Here is a 19,640-nt window from a genome sequence, read left to right on the forward strand (position 1 = left end):
AAACGGTCCACTACTACCCATATGACTCGGAATCCGGCTGACAGAGGGAGGTCTACCACAAAATCCATGGAAATATGAGACCATGGCCTGAGAGGAACATTTAAGGGCATAAGTTGCCCGATAGGCAAGGAACGGGGAACTTTATGCTGTGCACAGATCTGACAAGAAAAAACAAACTCCTTAATGTCTTTAGAAAGACCAGGCCACCATACTGAGCGGGAGACTAATTCCAAAGTCTTAGAGATCCCCGGATGCCCGGCAACTTTGCTATCATGAAACTCAGTCAAAACAGTTGCTCTCAAAAACTCAGGGACATAAAGACGACCAGCAGGAGTATTTCCAGGAGCTTGATGTTGAAGCTGCTTTAACTGGGTAAATAAATCTTGTGTGAGGCCTGCCCGAATGACTGAAGACGGAAGTATGGGAGTAACAGGACTGTTATTATGAACTGGAAGAAAACTGCGTGACAGGGCATCCGCCTTGGTATTCTTGGAACCTGGCCTGAAGGTGATAATAAACTTGAAACGAGTAAAAAATAAAGCCCAACGAGCCTGCCGGGCATTCAGCCGTTTAGCTGATTCGATGTACTGAAGATTTTTGTGGTCAGTCAATACTGAAATGGTATGTGTTGCTCCCTCAAGCCAATGCCTCCACTCCTCGAAAGCCCATTTAATAGCCAGTAACTCCCGATTACCAACATCGTAGTTGGATTCAGCAGATGAGAATTTCCTGGACATAAAGGCACAAGGATGTAATTCTAGAGAGTCCGGATCCTTCTGAGACAGGATAGCCCCCACTCCAACCTCCGAGGCATCAACCTCAACAATGAAGGGCAATTCTGGGTTGGGATGTCTGAGGACTGGGGCTGAGATGAAAGCTTGTTTTAAGGCCTGAAAGGATAACTCAGCTTCACGTGACCAGTTGGTTGGATCCGCTCCCTTCTTAGTCAGTGCCACAATGGGAGCAACAATGTCGGAAAAAGAATGAATAAATCTTCTATAATAATTCGCAAACCCTAAAAAGCGCTGAATTGCTTTTAAGTTGGTGGGTTGCGCCCAACTAAGGATGGCTTGGAGCTTCTTTGGTTCCATACAGAATCCCCGAGGGGAAATAATGTACCCTAAAAAGGATACCTCCGTGACATGAAACTCACACTTCTCCAGCTTGGCATATAGGTGATTTTCACGTAATTTTTGAAGAACCTGACGCACCTGGGTAACATGTTGTTCAATAGAGTCAGAATAGATCAAGATATCGTCTAAGTAAACGACCACGAATCTTCCAAGAAAATCACGGAGCACATCGTTAATGAGATCCTGGAAATCTGCCGGAGCGTTAGACAAGCCGAACGGCATCACCAGATACTCGTAGTGACCCGACTGAGTACTGAACGCCATTTTCCACTCATCTCCTGACTTGATTCGGATGAGGTTATACGCTCCTCTCAGGTCAATCTTAGAAAAAATCACAGCCGAACGTAGCTGATCAAAGAGGACAGAAATCAGCGGCAGAGGGTAAGTATTTTTAACTGAGATCTTATTCAAGGCTCTAAAGTCAATGCAAGGTCTGAGTGATCCATCTTTCTTCTCCACAAAGAAGAAGCCTGCACTTAAAGGGGATTTAGATGGTCTGATGAATCCTTTCCCTAGGCTCTCTTTAACATACTCATTCATGGCCACAGTTTCTGGTCCGGACAATGCATATAACCTTCCCTTTGGCAATGTGGCACCAGGAATTAGCTCAATAGCACAATCATAAGGCCGATGGGGAGGCAGAATGTCCGCATTGCCCTTGGAAAATACATCAACAAAGTCCTGGTATTCCACGGGAATGGGTTCGGGAATGGCAGCAGCTATTCTGATGGGAAACGTAATACATTCCTTATTACAGATGGTACCCCATTGTGAGATCTCCCCCGACTGCCAATCAATGATGGGATTATGAAAGGCCAGCCACGGGTGACCCAGAACCACTGGAACTGCTGGGCAATGGGTAAGGAAAAATTCAATCTTTTCGGAATGAAGGGCTCCTACCGAAAGTAGTACAGGGGGTGTACAGAGGGAAATAACCCCATTGGACAAGGGACTCCCATCTAAACCATGCATGGTGATACACCTACCCAAGGTTAACTGAGGAATACCTAAGGCCTTGGCCCACGTTAAGTCCATAAAGTTCCCTGCAGCTCCACTGTCAACAAAAGCCGACACCGAAGAACAGAGGCTGCCAAAGGAAACTTTAGCTGGGACTAACAGGGAATTATTCGAGGAGATAAGCTGTAGACCAAAGTGAACCCCCTCACAATTCACTTGGTCGAGGCGTTTCCCGACTTGTTCGGACAATTACGGGCAAAATGTCCCTTACCCCCACAGTACAAACAAAGACCAGAATTTTGCCTTCTGGTTCTTTCTTCTGGAGACAGCTTGGAGAGACCCATCTGCATGGGCTCCTCTATGTCCTCAGGAATGGAAAAAACACAAGGAGTAGACCTGACAGGTGCTCCTTTTTCAGCCCTCCGCTCTCTGAGACGACGATCAATCTTAATAGAAAGCTCCATGAGTTTATTGAGAGTCTCAGGAGCGGGATACTGAAGGAGACTGTCTTTTATAGACTCAGATAAGCCGAGGCGAAACTGACTGCGCAGGGCTGGGTCATTCCAGCCACAGTCGTTCGACCAACGGCGAAACTCTGTGCAATAAACCTCTGCGGGATTCCTACCCTGTCGGAGAGTACGTAACTGACTCTCGGCGGATGCCTCTCTATCAGGGTCATCATACAAAAGCCCTAAAGACCCCAGAAAGGCATCTACTGATAACAATGCCGGATCCTCTGCTTTTAAACCAAAAGCCCAGGTCTGGGGATCCTCCTGGAGCAAAGAAATAATAATTCCGACCCGCTGAGATTCAGTACCTGAGGAGATTGGTCTTAAACGAAAATAAAGTTTACAAGACTCTTTAAAATTAAAAAACTGCTTCCTATCACCAGAAAAACGGTCAGGCAAATGCATTTTCGGTTCAGGAACTACCCTCGGGGAAGTTCGTAAAAGATCTTCCTGCGACTTCACCCGAAGGGAAAGATCCTGAACCATTTGAGTAAGTTCTTGAATCTGGCTAACTAGAAGCTGGCCAGGATTTGGCCCTAAACCAGTGGGATTCATGAGGCCGACAACTCTTACCAAACTGAATAAGGGAAAAAATCAAACCCTGTTTAATTTTAAGTTTTGGTCGGGCCGGTAATAATGTTATGATTCCAGTACTTCTGACCAGAGGAGATCTTATGACAAAGGCCAGAGTACTGGAAGGGAATGCTGATTACGGGAGCAGGAAAGCCTAGTAACCCCTGGCGCCCTAACTCCGTTGTCTCGCCCGTGTTGTCAGAAATCCCCTGCGAGACTATGGTTGCTTGAGCCCATGGCAGCCGCGTTTGAAGGGCGGATTATGTCTGCCCAACTCCGATGCCCCCTCAGGTCTTAATGGGAGACAAAGGGAAATCCGAGACAGGGTGATAACAAGGGGCCCTCTGACTAAACAACCAGGCCAGGGGATACAAGCTAACTAACCAAACCAGAAGTATGTGCGGACAAACCGCCAGGGAAAAGAACAACCAAAATCCACTAGTCCGTTACTCCTACCCAGCACCGCTGGATACCAGAGTGGATCTGTGGGAGCGGAATCCTCCGCAAAAGCTCCGAAACACAAATAACAAATAATAAATAGAAAGCGGTCAAGCCGCAACACACGGCTACGCCGCGACTCACGAACACCACAGGATGTTTAAAGGTGTTCGGTCAGGACTCCAGGAACAGATGACAACTTCCGAGTACTGGACAACTGAGGACAGGAACGACCGGATACAGCAGGACTGGAACACTCTCTGCAAACAGATACAGCAAACAGGAAGCTATTACCGGCGTCTGTGAGAAGCCCAGGAAGTGTTCTTAACAGGGAGTCCTCCAATCAGCTGTTTGGAGGCTGATTGGATTAGATGCCATGCAGCTGCCAAGCTGCATGGCCAGGAAAACAGATCTCTAATTAATTAATTGAACCCAGCAACGGGGAACGCAGTCCGCAAGTGGCGTCCCCGTTGCTAGGGTCCGTGCGGCTCCGTGCGCCCGGCGTCTAGCGTTGCCAGGGAGCCGGCGGCTGAACGCGCACGGCGTCCCTGGTTGCTAGGCGCCGGGCCGCAGCGACGAGCGGACCCCGGCGCCTAACACATTTTACAGTGTCTAATGATGGAGTAAAATAATAGAGGAGAAACTTATGTGTCATAAGTATCTTCTTTGTATTATTTTGCTCATTAATGACAGGGGAGGCACTGCCTCCCCTGACTGCACGTCCCTGTAATTGTCCCAAAGAGAATACTCCCCACATCTCCCAGACCTCCTTGACTTGAAGCTGACACAACTCAGGCAGTCCATATTTATTATCTAGCGGGGTGTTTGGGTCAATACCATGTCCTTGCAGTACAGAGTGCGCCAGCCTCCAAATAGTAATAGATTGTTTTACAAGCGGCAATGATGAAATTTTGATGTTTCCACAAAGAAGCAGTCGCATTGGGGAACCACCTGGATATTCCTGTAGCACCAGCTGTGAGTGCAAAGCTGAGTTATCAAGGTCATTAACCCATTCCCAAAGATATGCTAGTTGTGCTGCAAAATAATAAAATCAGAAGTTGGGAAGAGCCAAACCCCCCAAAGCTTTTGTCCTGGTCAGAGTATTAAGTTTAAATCGTGCCCACTTATTAGCCCAAATCAATGATGAAAGCAAACCATCTATCTGTTTAAAGACTTTCTTACGGATGTAAACAGGGGATTGCTGCAGAACATCTAAGAGTTTGAGCTGAAAAAACATTTTTATCATGTTATCCCTCCATGTAACAGTTAAGGGTAATTTTCCCCCAGATCTTCACTCTGCCGCGAAGATAAGCTATTTGTGGCGTGATATTAAGGGAGGAGAATTTGTGAGTATCATTAGACACCCAAATATTTGTAGGAGTCCACCCATAGTAGAGGAAGAGTAACTAGTGGGGAGGCAGGGATCCTACCCTAGAGCGGGATGATGGAGGATTTCTGCAAGTTAATCAGAAGCCCAGAGTAGCGCCCAAACTCATTAATAATTTTCAATTTCCTAGGCATAGACTCAGCATAGCGATCCACAAACAGCAAAATATCGTCAGCATATAAAGCTATTTTATCCTCCCTAGTACCCACTTTAAAACCAGAAATCTCAGTGTTCGTCCTCAGAAGGCATGCAAGGTGTCAGGGTTCTGGTTTTGTCTGTCCCCGGTGGGGGCACTAGTGGGTCGGTGTTAGTGCGATGTACAAAACGTGGAGGCAATATGAAAGTCCGGCGCATAAGCGCTGATGTTTATTACCCAGGGATCACAGAGTAGATGGTATAGCAGTGAATGACAAACTGAAACCAGGCAATAAAGTAACAGTGATTGGTAATTGAATCCAAAATAACTGAAAAGTCTCTTGCAACAGAAATATATAGTGACTTGATGCTGAATGTAAATTAAATAAACAGAACTCCGGTAAGACTTGAAAAACACACAGTTTCTGTATAACAAAGTCCTTATGGCCACACTAGGCCCAAGCAGGAGACAGTCTCTATGCAATGAGATGATATAACTTGCAGAGATGCACAGATGATATGCAAATAGCAGTGAACAGGTAGTAATGAATGAAACACCTGAGGAGAGTCTCTTACTGCTTGATGAGCTGGTAACTGGCTGTGGCTGAAGTCTGAAGAAAACAGGAGAGCTGAAGTAAGATGAGATGACAGAAGGTAACCACGGGGGATCGCTGGAAACAGGAACACAGGAGTCCGGAGAACAAGACACACCATATGTGACTCGTTCGAGGCAATGAAACTGAACCAGGAAGAGAGGTTTATACCCCTGGCTCAGTGATGATTGGATGCCATATCCCTGAGTGAACACACCCTGCTGGATTAGATCTCCGGATCAGCTGAGCGCAGGTATCATAGCAACAGCTGACCCGGACAGACACTGGTACACAGCAGAGCACATGCTGGACGCAGTTCAGAGGCGTGCAGTGATGTCAGTCATGGCGCTTGCGGGCAGTATATTCATGCAGCCGCAACTGGGGCCGTGACCTCCGGAGGCCTGCACACCAGCGCGCTCGTAAGTGAGATGCTGCAAAACGCTGATTACTGACACAAGAGGTTCAATAGCCATAGTAAACACGATAGGGGGCAATGGGCAAAGGGAAGGATTGTGACACAAAGCTGTTTCCTGGCCACTCTGGCCGAGGTAGAAGAATGCATCAACCAAACATATTTAATGAAGTTGGGGCCTATACCAAATTTACGCATTATTTCCCACAGATAATCCCACTCCCCGGAATCAAAGGCCTTAGTGGTATCCAATGAAACACTAATGGAGGACGAGGACTCTTCACGGGGGATCTGTAAATGGGTAAATAAACGTCTAAGATTAATGGATGTTGATTTACTAGTCATAAACCCCATCTGATCAGGGTGTATAATCTGTGTAACAACCGGATTCAGTCTACACGCCAGGACCTTGGCCAAAATTTTGATGTCGGTTGGGCAAAAGGGAGATAGGGCGATAAGAATCAACCTTCCTATGATCCTTGTCAGGTTTAGGAAGGACCACAATCAATGCCTCTGCCATGGACGGAGGAAGAGACTTTTGTACAAAGATCTGATTATACAACTCAAGTAGTCGAGGGACAAAAAAATCCAAATGATGTTTATATAGCTCAGACGGTATACCGTCCAGTCCCGAAGCCTTACCACTGGGAGAGGCCTTAACAGTGGCTACAATTTCTTACGGCAAGATAGGCGCCTCAAGAAAATCACACGCTGCGCAAGACAATAAGGGAAATTGTACAGTCCGTAAATAATCATCTAATTGCATCGAAGTACAGTCTAATTTAGAGCTATGCAAACGCCTATAATAGGACACAAATTCCGAAGCAATTTGTGGAGTCTGTAACAAAGTGGTACCATCTGAGGCTTCAATCTCAACCACAATATTAGAAGATCTCTCACCCTGTGCCAGGGAAGCTAAATATGACCCGGCCTATCACCAGAAGCATAAAAAGCATGGGAGTAAATAAAAGGAATCTATCCTGAGTCTATTCCATGAGATAACCTTTCCATTCCCCTTGGGCTGGCAGCCATGCCGATTTGGAGCCGTCTAAACAATCCTGCAAATATTGTGTTTCTGCAGCAACACTCTGGGCCTCTAATTCGGACTCCCGATGCCTAAAAAAGGACTTTAAATTAGACACCCTTTTAAATAAGGTTCCCCTCAGAAATGCTTTAAACGTGTCCCACAAAATAGAAATAGATTGTCCAGCTTTACTTATATCAAAGAATTCCCACCAGACAGCCACCAATTCAGAGCCATCACCCATGTGTACAAGCCAGAATGGATTGAACTTCCATACGGCCTGGCCTCTGGAACAGTGGAAATCTAAAACAAAGCTCAAGGGGGAGTGATCCGATATGCCTCTAGTCTCATATCTAATAATGCGAACCCGGGGGACCATGTCATTCGAGAGGAGGGCCAGGTCAATCCTGGAGAACGAGGAATGAGAATGGGAAAAACAGGAATATTGTTTAAGAGACAGGTGTCTCAGTCTCCAAGGATCAACCAGGCCCAACCCCGATACAACATCAGCAAAGCCAGATCTCCAGAGTAGAGGGAGGAATAGAGAATCTATCCATCGCCACATCTAAAACATTATTGCAATACCCCAGACAAATGACGGATATCCCTGGTGACGAGGCCATAAACCCTGCAGCTTTTTTAAGGACATCGGGAGAGTAAGGAGGTGGCACATACACAGTTTGTAAAAGTAAAGGGACATAATGTATTCTACACTTCAAAAATACATATCTCCCCCAAGGATCCATTTGTACAGACTCCAACACAAAGGGAACAGTCTTTTTAATAAGGATAGAAACCCGTCGAAAGGCAGATGTGTGCATAGAATGGAACGCCCATCCCACCCAGGGTCTCTTAAGGGAAAGGATCCTGCTGCCCACTAAATGAGTTTGCATAAGACAGACTACATCATCGGCATACTGTCTGATTTGTCTAAGCACCAGGGACCTCTTAATCTTATCGTTGAGCCACCTCACATTCCAAGATAACATTCTAAGTCCAGCCATAAGAAATCATAATTATAATAAGGACTATAGCCCACAGCCAGCCAAACCCACCTCCCGGGCATGAAATCGCAAGGCACCAGCGCTCAATAAGTAAATCAGTAATCCACACACAATCAAACCAAAAACATCCACACAAAAAAAAACGTAGCCTGAAACAACCCTCCCCCCCACCCAACTTGCAGCATACTTGGATCCTGAAACAGATGACAAATTCCTACCAAGAAAGGGAAAAAAAATTGTCACACCATTAACTGGCGTAGACAAAACCCCAAAATCACAGTAAGCTATATTCTAGGCGGAGCCAAGAATATAATGGCACTGAGAAAGGAGAAAAACTCCCAGCCACCAAACCACAACACCCCTTAAAATGAAAGGAGGTGAAACATATACATTCTCTCCCCAGAGCTTAAGAACAGAACGCATTCGGATATGTCAGGACCAAATAACCCCCCCCCCCCCCCACCGTACATCAGCATATACAAACAGAAAAAATTTAACTGGTCTAAACGGTCAATCAAAGTAGCAGGTAGAGAAGAAAAAAAAATTCTCTTCCTTTCTTTTTCCTCACAACCATAAAACAAATATGCATATAATCTCCACATACATAGCATAATTCTTGCATCCAGAACCCCGGGAAACAATCAAGGATCTGCAAGAGCCCGCCTCGCCGGGAAGCGTCTATCCAGCCACATCAAAGCCTCATGGGGAGTTGCAAAAAATTTAGTCTCACCATCAGCCACCACCCGCAGTCTCGAAGGAAAGAGCATAGCATATGGCAAGTCAAGCTCACGAAGCCTCCTTTTAATAGGTAGGAATTGAGCCCTATCCTTCTGTACATAAACTGCAAAGTCTGTGAAGGCCGATATTGCTGACCCATTCCATTTGAGAGGGCCTTTCGTATGAGCAGGTTTTGTCACAACTGAGGGCTGAGGCTGACCTGGGGAGGCCTCAGTTGTAGGGTCTGGAGTGTAAGTGAACCGTGAAGGTAGAATAGGGTTCCAAGACATACAGGAGATCTAGTACCAACTGCCCGAAGGCGTGACCATGACAACGGAATTATAAAAATGAAAGTCAGTTTAATGAAAACACACAGTTTAGACACCTTGGTTATGTAATGACTTCAACAGTATATGTGCAGAGATATATACAGTACAGTTCCTAGAAACGCAGGGGTAACACGTGCTGTGGCTTTAAAGAACAAGATGTTAAAGTCCTTGCCAAATCTGGAGTTGAAAAGTCCGTATGCCACAGCTAACCGCTGAGGTAAGGAATGAGCTGGTACTGCCCAGCAGATGATACACAGAGGCTGGAGTAAACACAGGAGCACAGAAGTTGAAGTGGTACTTGGCAGTATTGCAGAGAATAACGGATGGAACCGGTGTGAACAAAAGGTGTGCTGAACTCACCGCTGAAGTTTAGAGTCCGATGGTGAGCATTGATGGGAACTGTGGATAAATGTTGTGTGGTCAGATATGCAGAGCGATATAGGGATACCACTGGTGATGGAGAGTGGAACTGGAGATGATGTGAAGCACCGCTGTAGACTGATAGTGACACAGAGCACTGCTGGAAGCGATGTGGATGAAATGCTGGAAGCTGGAAGCCAGTGACGAATTCACTATGGAGGATAGAGAGCGATGCTGCAGACAATGGAAGAAGGAACGATACCAGGACACTGCTGGAAGCGGAGCAGGACCAACGCTGGAAGCTGGAAGGCAATGTCAGGATCATAGCAGATAACTGGGAAGCAGAGCTGGAACACTGCAGATATCAGGCTGCACTGCAGGATGGTAACTGGTGCGGGTCTCTTAGTGGAGCTGGATCACAGGAGCTTGATAATGTCAGTATTATCTTAGACCGCAAAGCTATACCCCTTTGTACACTATTACCGTTGAGCCGCTATGGCCGCTAGACTACGTGCACGTGCTACGCACTTTGCACGCTATTTGCGTACAGAGTCCTGCACGTGGTACGCACTTGACGTACGCACGCTGCGCTGAGTGTATGGAGTACACACAGCGAGCGCACACACAATTGATAACCTTTAAACCTTGTTAATGATACAATGTAATGATATGCTTATACTTTAAACCTTTGGCAGCAAAACACTGCAATGATGTTATACCTTTAAACCTTAAGTAGCACTAGCGATACAAAGTACTCACAGTGCGTACACCTTAACAATGCTTATACACCTTAAACAGGTTAAACTACTTTAAAGCCCAGGCAGGAAAGAGAAAACACAACACCGTTTGTAGTTGAAACCACAGGGTTCTAAGGCCTCCGTGTATTGATTCCAAAAAGGTAAAACAATACAAGTTATACACTACATACTAACATGTAAATCTAAACAGAATAATGGCTACAGAGAATGTACGCACGTGAGAATATTCGCAAGCGCAACCCGAATCCGGTCCTCCGCTCATCAGGTAGAGAGCGTTCAGAGTCTTCTGACCGGTCAGGCAACAATGGTCCTTTTATACACAACATGCATACACAATACAATGGTCACTGTAATCTCATTGTTCATTGGACACAGAGATATGTCTCCACATTACAGCAAAGGTCATAGGTGGATTTGAATAGGTAGGCGATGTCTTTCCCCAACTGCTCTTGTGGGTGGTATCCTCTGGATTCCTGCCGCATATGTAATTTACAGTAAATACAGTTAATGTTCATAATCTACTTTTGCACATAACTATACGCAGGAGCAAACTATCTTTTTCTAACTAACACCGGAATGTTACCCTCAAAATACCCTACAGCTGGATACTAGATATCACCTTCCAACCTTTATCTGACCCTTCCTATCATGCAAAGAGGAATCTCTCTGTCCAGGAACTGTTTAAACTAATAATACTTGCTGACATGGTCTAGGGGAACTATATCTACAATATACGCTATTTGGGTTAATATGCTATGTTCTAATAACACGCTACACGCTCACAAACTCCGCCGTAAATACCCATATCATGCGCATGATCCCCGGAGCGATCCTACGCAACTTGCGGATATGTGCACGCACGGCGGACTGAGTGCACGAGCAGCGGGCATGTGCATAGGGTTAGTACAAGTCATATGCATTATGATATTTTTCGACTTTGACAAGCTGGAATACCTGGAAGAACAAGCTGTAGATTCCACAAACAGGAGAGACGTGTACAAGGATTGACAACCAAAGCACTGACGAGTAGGCAGCCTTGAGGCAAGAAATTTATACCAGCTGGGAAGCTGCTGGAAGCGATGTGGATGAAACGCTGGAAGCTGGAAGCCAGTGACGAATTCACTATGGAGGATAGAGAGCGATGCTGCAGACAATGGAAGAAGGAACTATACCAGGACACCGCTGGAAGCGGAACAGGACCAACGCTGGAAGCTGGAAGGCAATGTCAGGATCATAGCAGATAACCGGGAAGCAGAGCTGGAACACTGCAGAAGTCAAGCTGCACTGCAGGATGGTAACTGGTGCGGGTCTCTTAGTGGAGCTGGATCACAGGAGCTGGAATACCTGGAAGAACAAGCTGTAGATTCCACAAACAGGAGAGACAGGTGTACAAGGATTGACAACCAAAGCACTGACGAGTAGGCAGCCTTGATGCAAGATATTTATACCAGCTGGGAAGCAGGTATTGGCTGGGTCAGTCTCAGGAGACACTTGGAAGGTAAGAAATGGTGATGAATTACCCAGATCGTGACAGCACCCCCCCTTTTAGGGGTGGCTCCAGGTGAGGAAATCTGACGTGTAAAGCCTGGACCAACTTGGGAGCATGGACATCTGATGCATCTGTCCAGGAGCGTTCCTCAGGGCCATAGCCCTTCCAATCAATCCAGTATTGGAGGTGACCATACCGGAAACGTGAGTCCAGAATCTTAGCAACCTCATACTCAACGCCTCGTTGAGTCTGGATCTTGGGTGCAGTAGGGAGCGCTGAGTGGGAACGATTCAGAATCACTACTTTGTGGAGAGATATATATATGAAAAGTTCTCGGGATTTTCAGAAACGGAGGCAACTTGAGTTTATAAACGACAGGATTAACAATTTTTCAATCTGGAAGGGCCCGATATACCGAGGAGCAAACTTCATACTAGGAACCTTCAATCTCAGATTTTTGGTGGACAGCCAAACACGATCTCCTGGTTTGAGGGCAGGGATAGCCCTATGCTTCTTGTCTGCAAACCTCTGGCACCTTGATGAAGCTTTTAGCAGAGCTGCCCAAACATTCTTCCAGTTTTGGGAAAACCGACGAAGGGTGATATCAGCTGCAGGTACTGATATTGCTAGAAGTGTTTTTAAACTCAGGGACCTTGGGATGGAACCCGTAGTTGGTAAAGAATGGCGTGGAAGAAGATGAAGAATAGTATTGATTGTTATGGCAAAATTTGGTCCACGGAAGAAGAGAAACCCAGTTGTCTTGAGAAGAAGAGATGTAAATGCGGAGGAAGGACTCCAAGTCCTGATTCACCCTATCGGTTTGCCCATTGGTTTGGGGGGGATACGCAGTAGAAAACTTTAACTTGACTTGGTGTGCCAAACACAAACTTCGCCAGAATTTGGCTACAAACTGGACACCTCTGTCGGAAATAATCTCTTCAGGAAAACCGTGTAGTCTTAAAATCTCTTGCATGAAAACTTGAAGCTTGGAAGCTGACGGAAGACTGTTGAGAGGGACGAAGTGAGCCATCTTGGTGATCCGGTCAACTACCACCCAGATGGTGTTATATTTGTTACACTCAGGAAGATCTGTAATAAAGTCCATTGATAAATGGGTCCATGAATGAGGAGGAATAGACAAGGGTACCAGTTGTCCAGCAGGCGACTGGCTTGGTACCTTGTGCTGGGCACACTTGGGACAGGATGCAATAAATTCTGTAATGTCCTTTTTTTAGGGTCGGTCATTTGAAGGTCTTCTGAATACCCGCGCATCCGGCGAAGCGAGAGGAATGTGCCCATTGTAGGAGCTTCCTTCTGACGGCCGGTATTACGAGGCTTTTCCCTAGTGGAGGCATAGAGTTCACTCCCACGGCGGAGAATGCCACTGGATTGATAATAGGATGATTACCAGTGGTTTCATACTCATTTTCTTGCTCCCAGGAGCGGGAAAGAGCATAAGACTTGCGATTCTGTGACCAGGGACAAAATTAGAGTTTAAAATCAAACCTGGAAAAGAAGAGTGACCATCTGGCTGATGAGGATTGAGGCAATAAGATTTTATGCTGGTGATATCCAGAATTGTTAGGCATGCTATACTGTATATAGCAAATCCCAATTTAGAAAGAAGTTGGAACAGTGGGCACGTTATGCTCACCCCTGTCAGTTTTTATATGACTTTCACTCATTGCTGTAAATAGCGCTGATTCCCATCGATGGCAAGTACAGATAGGGATGCTACAGACGGCTGTAAGTTTCCCCTTCTTTAGATGTACCGAAGGGGGGGGAAAAAACAACAAGTCCGCAGTAGCACGTCTGCTGATGGGGATTTTTTAAGCACAACGGCAGTAGATGGAGGTGGAGAGTGTACGGAGTGATAAAAGGTACAGGGAGGATGTACACCCACTTAGTGATAGCAGGGATGGTATCCAGCACCGGACCCGCTACAATCAGAGCCCTCAACGCATTTCTCTGCTACGTCTGTCAGCGGTTTCTTCAGGAGGAATGAGTAAAATGCCATAGTGTACTCTAAATATTGAAATATGCAATTTGACTTTGACAGTCTTTATATTAGTGTTTAGTAAGGCTGAGTAAGCCTTGGGCTGATTTAACTGGGGCAAAAAGTTGTAAGGGTGAAAATTCCAAGGGGTTGCCTGTGGTTTATATTGGATAATTTTATGATCAATATGCAAGGGACTGCAAAATAACCCAAAGCACTGTATCTCATTGTTCTCTCACCTACAGGTATTTGTGGAAGCACAGCTCTCAGCAACTGTATTGCAGTTATTGAATAGTACAACCCGATTAGCATAACTGAATATCTTTAGGTAATTGTAGAATTATTGTTATAAGCAGATTTAAGGCTGTTTTATTGTAAGATATTTTGGGAATTTGTGATGGTATCCTCCCCTCTCCCCATTTCTTTGTTTTAGTTTTTATTGCTCCTAAAAGGGTGATGGGCAAGGGGTGGGTTCAATCAATGTGCTATAACACACACATGGGTGGTCATTCCGAGTTGTTCACTCTTTATTTTTCTTTCGCAACGGAGCGATTAGTCGCTAATGCGCATGCGCAATGTCCGCAGTGCGACTGCGCCAAGTAAATTTGCTATGCAGTTAGGTATTTTACTCACGGCATTACGAGGTTTTTTCCTTGTTCTGGTGATCGTAATGTGATTGACAGGAAGTGGGTGTTTCTGGGCGGAAACTGGCCGTTTTATGGGTGTGTGCGAAAAAACGCTACCGTTTCTGGGGAAAAAGCGGGAGTGGCTGAAGAAACGGAGGAGTGTCTGGGCGAACGCTGGGTGTGTTTGTGACGTCAAACCAGGAACGACAAGCACTGAACTGATCGCAGATGCTGAGTAAGTCTGGAGCTACTCAGAAACTGCTAAGAAGTGTCTATTCGCAATATTGCTAATCTTTCGTTCGCAATTTTGATAAGCTAAGATTCACTCCCAGTAGGCGGCGGCTTAGCATGTGCAAAGCTGCTAAAAGCAGCTTGCGAGCGAACAACTCGGAATGAGGGCCATGGTTGTAGGTCTTTATATTAGTGCTTAGTAAGGCTGATTAAGGCTTGGCCTGATTTAACTGTGGCTAAAAGTTCTCAGGGTGAAAATTCCAAGGGTTTTGTCTGTGTCTTATCCTTTTAAACTAGACAAAAACTGAGGGGAAAAATCATCAAAGAAATTAAGAAAAACAATTTACAACTACATCAACACTTGGACTGCTTCACAACTACAAATGTATGTTCATTTCTAACATCCTCCAATCCCCACTGTCTGTGAACATTATACAACCAATTTCTGTAGAAAACATTTGAAATGCAATGTTTTGCTTCACATTGAATATACCTAATATACAATATTTAGTGTGAGAGGCATAGTTAATGACGGTACACTGTGTTGCTGTTTGTATAAACAAACACTGTGTAATGTTTCATCTTTCATTAGCTAACATATGCTGTACTGTTTACTTGTGTACATTAACCACAGATAATATACTTGCAAAGCGTGTCTGAATTACCTTGGTTTTACTATCACCCGCATTTCTGAAATTCTACTGCTCCATCTCTCATTCTGCCACCTCTCCCATTTTCAATTTACCATTCCTTTATAACTCATCCACACTGTGCCCAGGCTTATAACCCCCCCCCCCCCCCCCCACACACACACACACACGCTCCTTTTCTACTTAACCACTCCTATCCTTTTCCCCTAGTATCCTGCATCTCATCCTCTCTCCTGTCTCCCATCCTTCCCTTTACTTCACTTTCCCACTTTTCCTGTTTCCCTACTGTCTATCGCGTCTGCCCCATCACGGATGCTCCACTCACCACCTAGCCCTGCTCACTCCCTTCTCTCCCTGTAACCTCACCTCTCTTCTACCAGTATCATACTGCACTCTCTCCGTGCCCCACTCCTGCAGTTTTCCTTCCTAGTCCAGGACACAGCACCATCACTACACCCACTATATCCCTTCCTTTCAATTGCAGTTTACCTCATCACTACAGAAACCCTTATAATCTCATTCACATCAATACCTCAGACTCTCTCCCTCTCTCCTGTGCCATCTGGAATGCCAGATGTCTGTAACAATTTGGTCCCTACCCATGATGTTTTCATCTCTAATTCTCTGCATCTCCTAGCCATCACTGAATCCTGGATTACCCCCTCTGACACAGTTTATCCTGCTGCTCTCTCTGCTGGAGGACTCACATTCTCACATACCCCCCGACCCAGGGGTCACCATGGTAGTGATGTTGGTGTCCTATTATCCTCTAGCTACACCTACCAACCCCATACAATACCTCCAGAACCGTCCCTAACATTCTCTATATTTGAGGTCCATGCTATTTGCCTTTACCAACCTGCTAATCTTCAAGTTGCTGTCATTTACCGTCCCCCTGGCATTTCCTCCAAATTGCTCGATAACTTTGCTTCCTGGCTTCCTCACTTCCTCTCTTCAGACTTTCCCTGCATTATCCTAAGTGAATTCAACATCCCTATCGATATCCCCACTAAATCCCCTACCTATAAACTCCTTAACCTCACCTCTTTACTTGGTCACTCCCAGTGGACCTGTTCATCCTCCCGTGTGAATGGGAGCTCACTCGATCTGGTTTTCAGTCACCGTCGTGACATTTCTGATTTCTCCATATTCCCTTTTCCCCTCTCTGACCACCACCTGCTCTATTTTTACTTATCTCTCTCCGCATCCCCATCTCCTAAGGCTATCATTACTAAGTGTAACATTGAGTCTATTGACACCACATCCCTATGCTCCCTTTTTGTCTCACTTCTCTCTCCTATTCTCTCTCCCTCATGCCCTGAACAAGCCACTTCCCTATACAATGCATCCCTTACTTCTGCTCTTGATTCTGTCACTCCACCACCCACTATTCGCAGATTACAACCTCAACCTCAAATGCACCAGATAGCTTCAAAAATGCTCACTCACTGCTGAGCGACAGTGGAGGAAATCATGCTCTAAGGCAGACTTCCTCCATTTTAAACTTAATACTCTCATCCTTCAGTATTGCCCCTTTCCTTGCTAAACAGTCATACTTCAAGAATCTCATCTTCTCCCAGTCTTCCAACCCCCAGCATCTCTTTGCCACTGTCAACTCCCTCATCTGCTCACCCCCACCTTGCCTCACCCATCGGTACCCCTAAAGGAACACTTGCATTTCAGTCCGGGATCAATTAGTGGATGCCATTTGAGCAGTATTCATGCGTTCCATGCTTCTCAGTACTACAGTATTTAAATTTTATATTGTGTTAAACACTGCAACCTTTTTGGGTTATTTTTAATTACTGTTTAATAAATAATTTATTATTCATCCATTCTTATTATTGGAGTTACCATGTAGCGCCAGTTCTTTTGGTTTTTGCATTTTTCTATAGCGGGACTGACAATCCCATTATTGGCTGCGGTGACAGCGCATCTGGGTCTTCTCTTTTTCTTGGCTTGTCTCACCCCCTCACTGCTCTTGACTTTGCCATTTATTTCACATCCAAGATTTACTCCATACGTCAGGACATCACATCCCACCAGACCATCAGCAACCAGCCAATTCCTATCCCTTACCACCCCATCCCCATCCCCAACTCTGACATCTTTCTCCCACGTACTTGATGATGATGTCATGGCCCTCATCTGTTCCTCCCCCCACACCACCTTCCCACTTGACCCTAACCCCTCCTGCCTCCTCGGCTACTTCTCTCCTTTTGCCTGTTCCTCTCTTGCCCTTCTTCACAATCTATCCCTCTCATCAGGCACTGTCCCCTCAGCCTTCAAGCATGCACTCATATCCCCTATTCTTAAAATACCTACCCTTGATCCAAACACCCTTACCAACTACCGACCCATTACTCTCCTCTCTTTTGTCTCCAAACTCCTTGAGCATATTTTCTGCGTATTGTCTGACTTTCTTTCCTCCCACTCACTGCTTGCATTCTCTACACACAACTGAATTTGCACTAACAAAAGTCTACAATGACCTCCATGATGCCAAATCTAGGGGCTAATGCTCTTTGCTTATTCTTCTTGACCTCTCTGCTGCTTTTGATACTGTGGACCACCCTTTCCTTCTGCAAATCCTTCACTCTCTTGGTCTCCATGATACTGCCCTCTCCTGGCTATTCTCCTACCTCTTTGAGCATTCCTTCTCTGTCTCCTCTAATGACTCCACCTCCCACAACTTCCACTGACTGTAGGTGTCCCCCAAGGTTCTTGGCCCTCTCTTTTTCTCTCTCTATACATCCTCTTAAGGTGAACTCATAAGCTCTTTTAACTTACAATCCCATCTCTATGCTGATGAAGCTCAAATCTACCTTTCCTCTCCTACTCTCCTCACTCGTATATCCAATTGCCTCTCTGCTATATCTTCTTGGATGTCCCAGCACTTTCTAAAACTCAACATGTCTAAGACTGAGCTGATCAACTTCCAACCCTCCTGCACAACATCACATCCCACAATTTAATTATCTATTGATGGCACTTCTTTCTCCTCTAGCCCCCAAGTGCTGTCAAAGTCAGAAAAATATCACGATGCACACTGCCATATTTGCACCTCATACAGGTCCGCGCTGCGCATGCGTGCGCTCTCCCGTGCATGTGCATACTCGCTGTTGCGGGCACCCGCAGGCGCACGGTATGTGCATTTACGGTAGAGTTTATGTGTTCGTAGCGTGCAACTCAATCGTTACATATTTTCACTATATAATGTATTTTGTAGATCATGGTCCCTTTGATAGATTCTGAAAGTTTAGTTAATATAGCATGTTCATGGACGGAGAGATCCCTCTTTGTTTGATACGAAGGGTCGGACAGGGGTCATACAGTGGTGTTTAGTATCCATCGGAAGAGTATTTAATTAGCAATATTCCGGTGTTGGTTTGAAGCGAATTAATCGCTCGTGCGAATAGTTATGGACATAAGAAGTTTATGTCCATTTACTATTATTCGCACTTACTTATCCATGCGGCGGGAAACCTCGTTTCCCACCCACCTGAGCAGTTGAAAATGGTCTCAGCCCACCTGTATGAATCAACCTATGACCTCTTGTTATAATGCGAAGACGAATTCCTGTGTCCAATGAACAATGAGATTGTAGGGACCATTGAATTGTATTGTGTGTGGGGCATAAATAGACAAGCCGATCACATCCAGCTCACTCTTCAACGGTTCTCATTGCTGATAATCGGGAGCTGGATGTCCAGAGGCGCATGCGATCGTTCCCCTTTGTGCGTAAGTTTTCTCCGCAATCATATTGTTTTTCTTGTTATTCTGAGCCATATCTCTATCTCTATCTCTCTCTCTCTCTCTCTCTCTCTCTCTCTTCTCCTCTTTCTCTCTCGTATTCCCTTAAACGTAATAGTATTGTATTGTATATCCCGTGTAGTTATCTGGTTAGTTAGTCTATGTTATATTGTAGTGTATGACTTGTACTGTATTATTCTTTTTCAAGTATAACATTCATATAAGGCGTTAGACCCTAAGCCCGGTAGTTGTGTATTTCTTATAGTGTTAAGTATTCTCAGAGCGTCGGTGACGCTCGAACAGCTTTTAAGTTAATAAGGTTACACTGTGTTGCATCTACACCCCATCTCTACACTAAGGTTTTACTGCATATTACATTGTTTATGGTTTAGATATAAAGGTTTAACATTGTGAGCGTCTGCGCCGCTGGTGATCTCCTCGTGGTCCTGAGCGTCCGCTACGCTATAGCGAACCATTACGTTAGTCGGCAGCCAATAGCGTGCCTGCCTGTGATCTCTTGGCCGTGAGCGAACGTGACGCTCGAGCGTCTCGACCACGGCTTAGCG

The sequence above is a fragment of the Pseudophryne corroboree genome, chromosome 4 (assembly GCF_028390025.1).
Source record: "Pseudophryne corroboree isolate aPseCor3 chromosome 4, aPseCor3.hap2, whole genome shotgun sequence".
NCBI lineage: Eukaryota > Metazoa > Chordata > Amphibia > Anura > Myobatrachidae > Pseudophryne > Pseudophryne corroboree.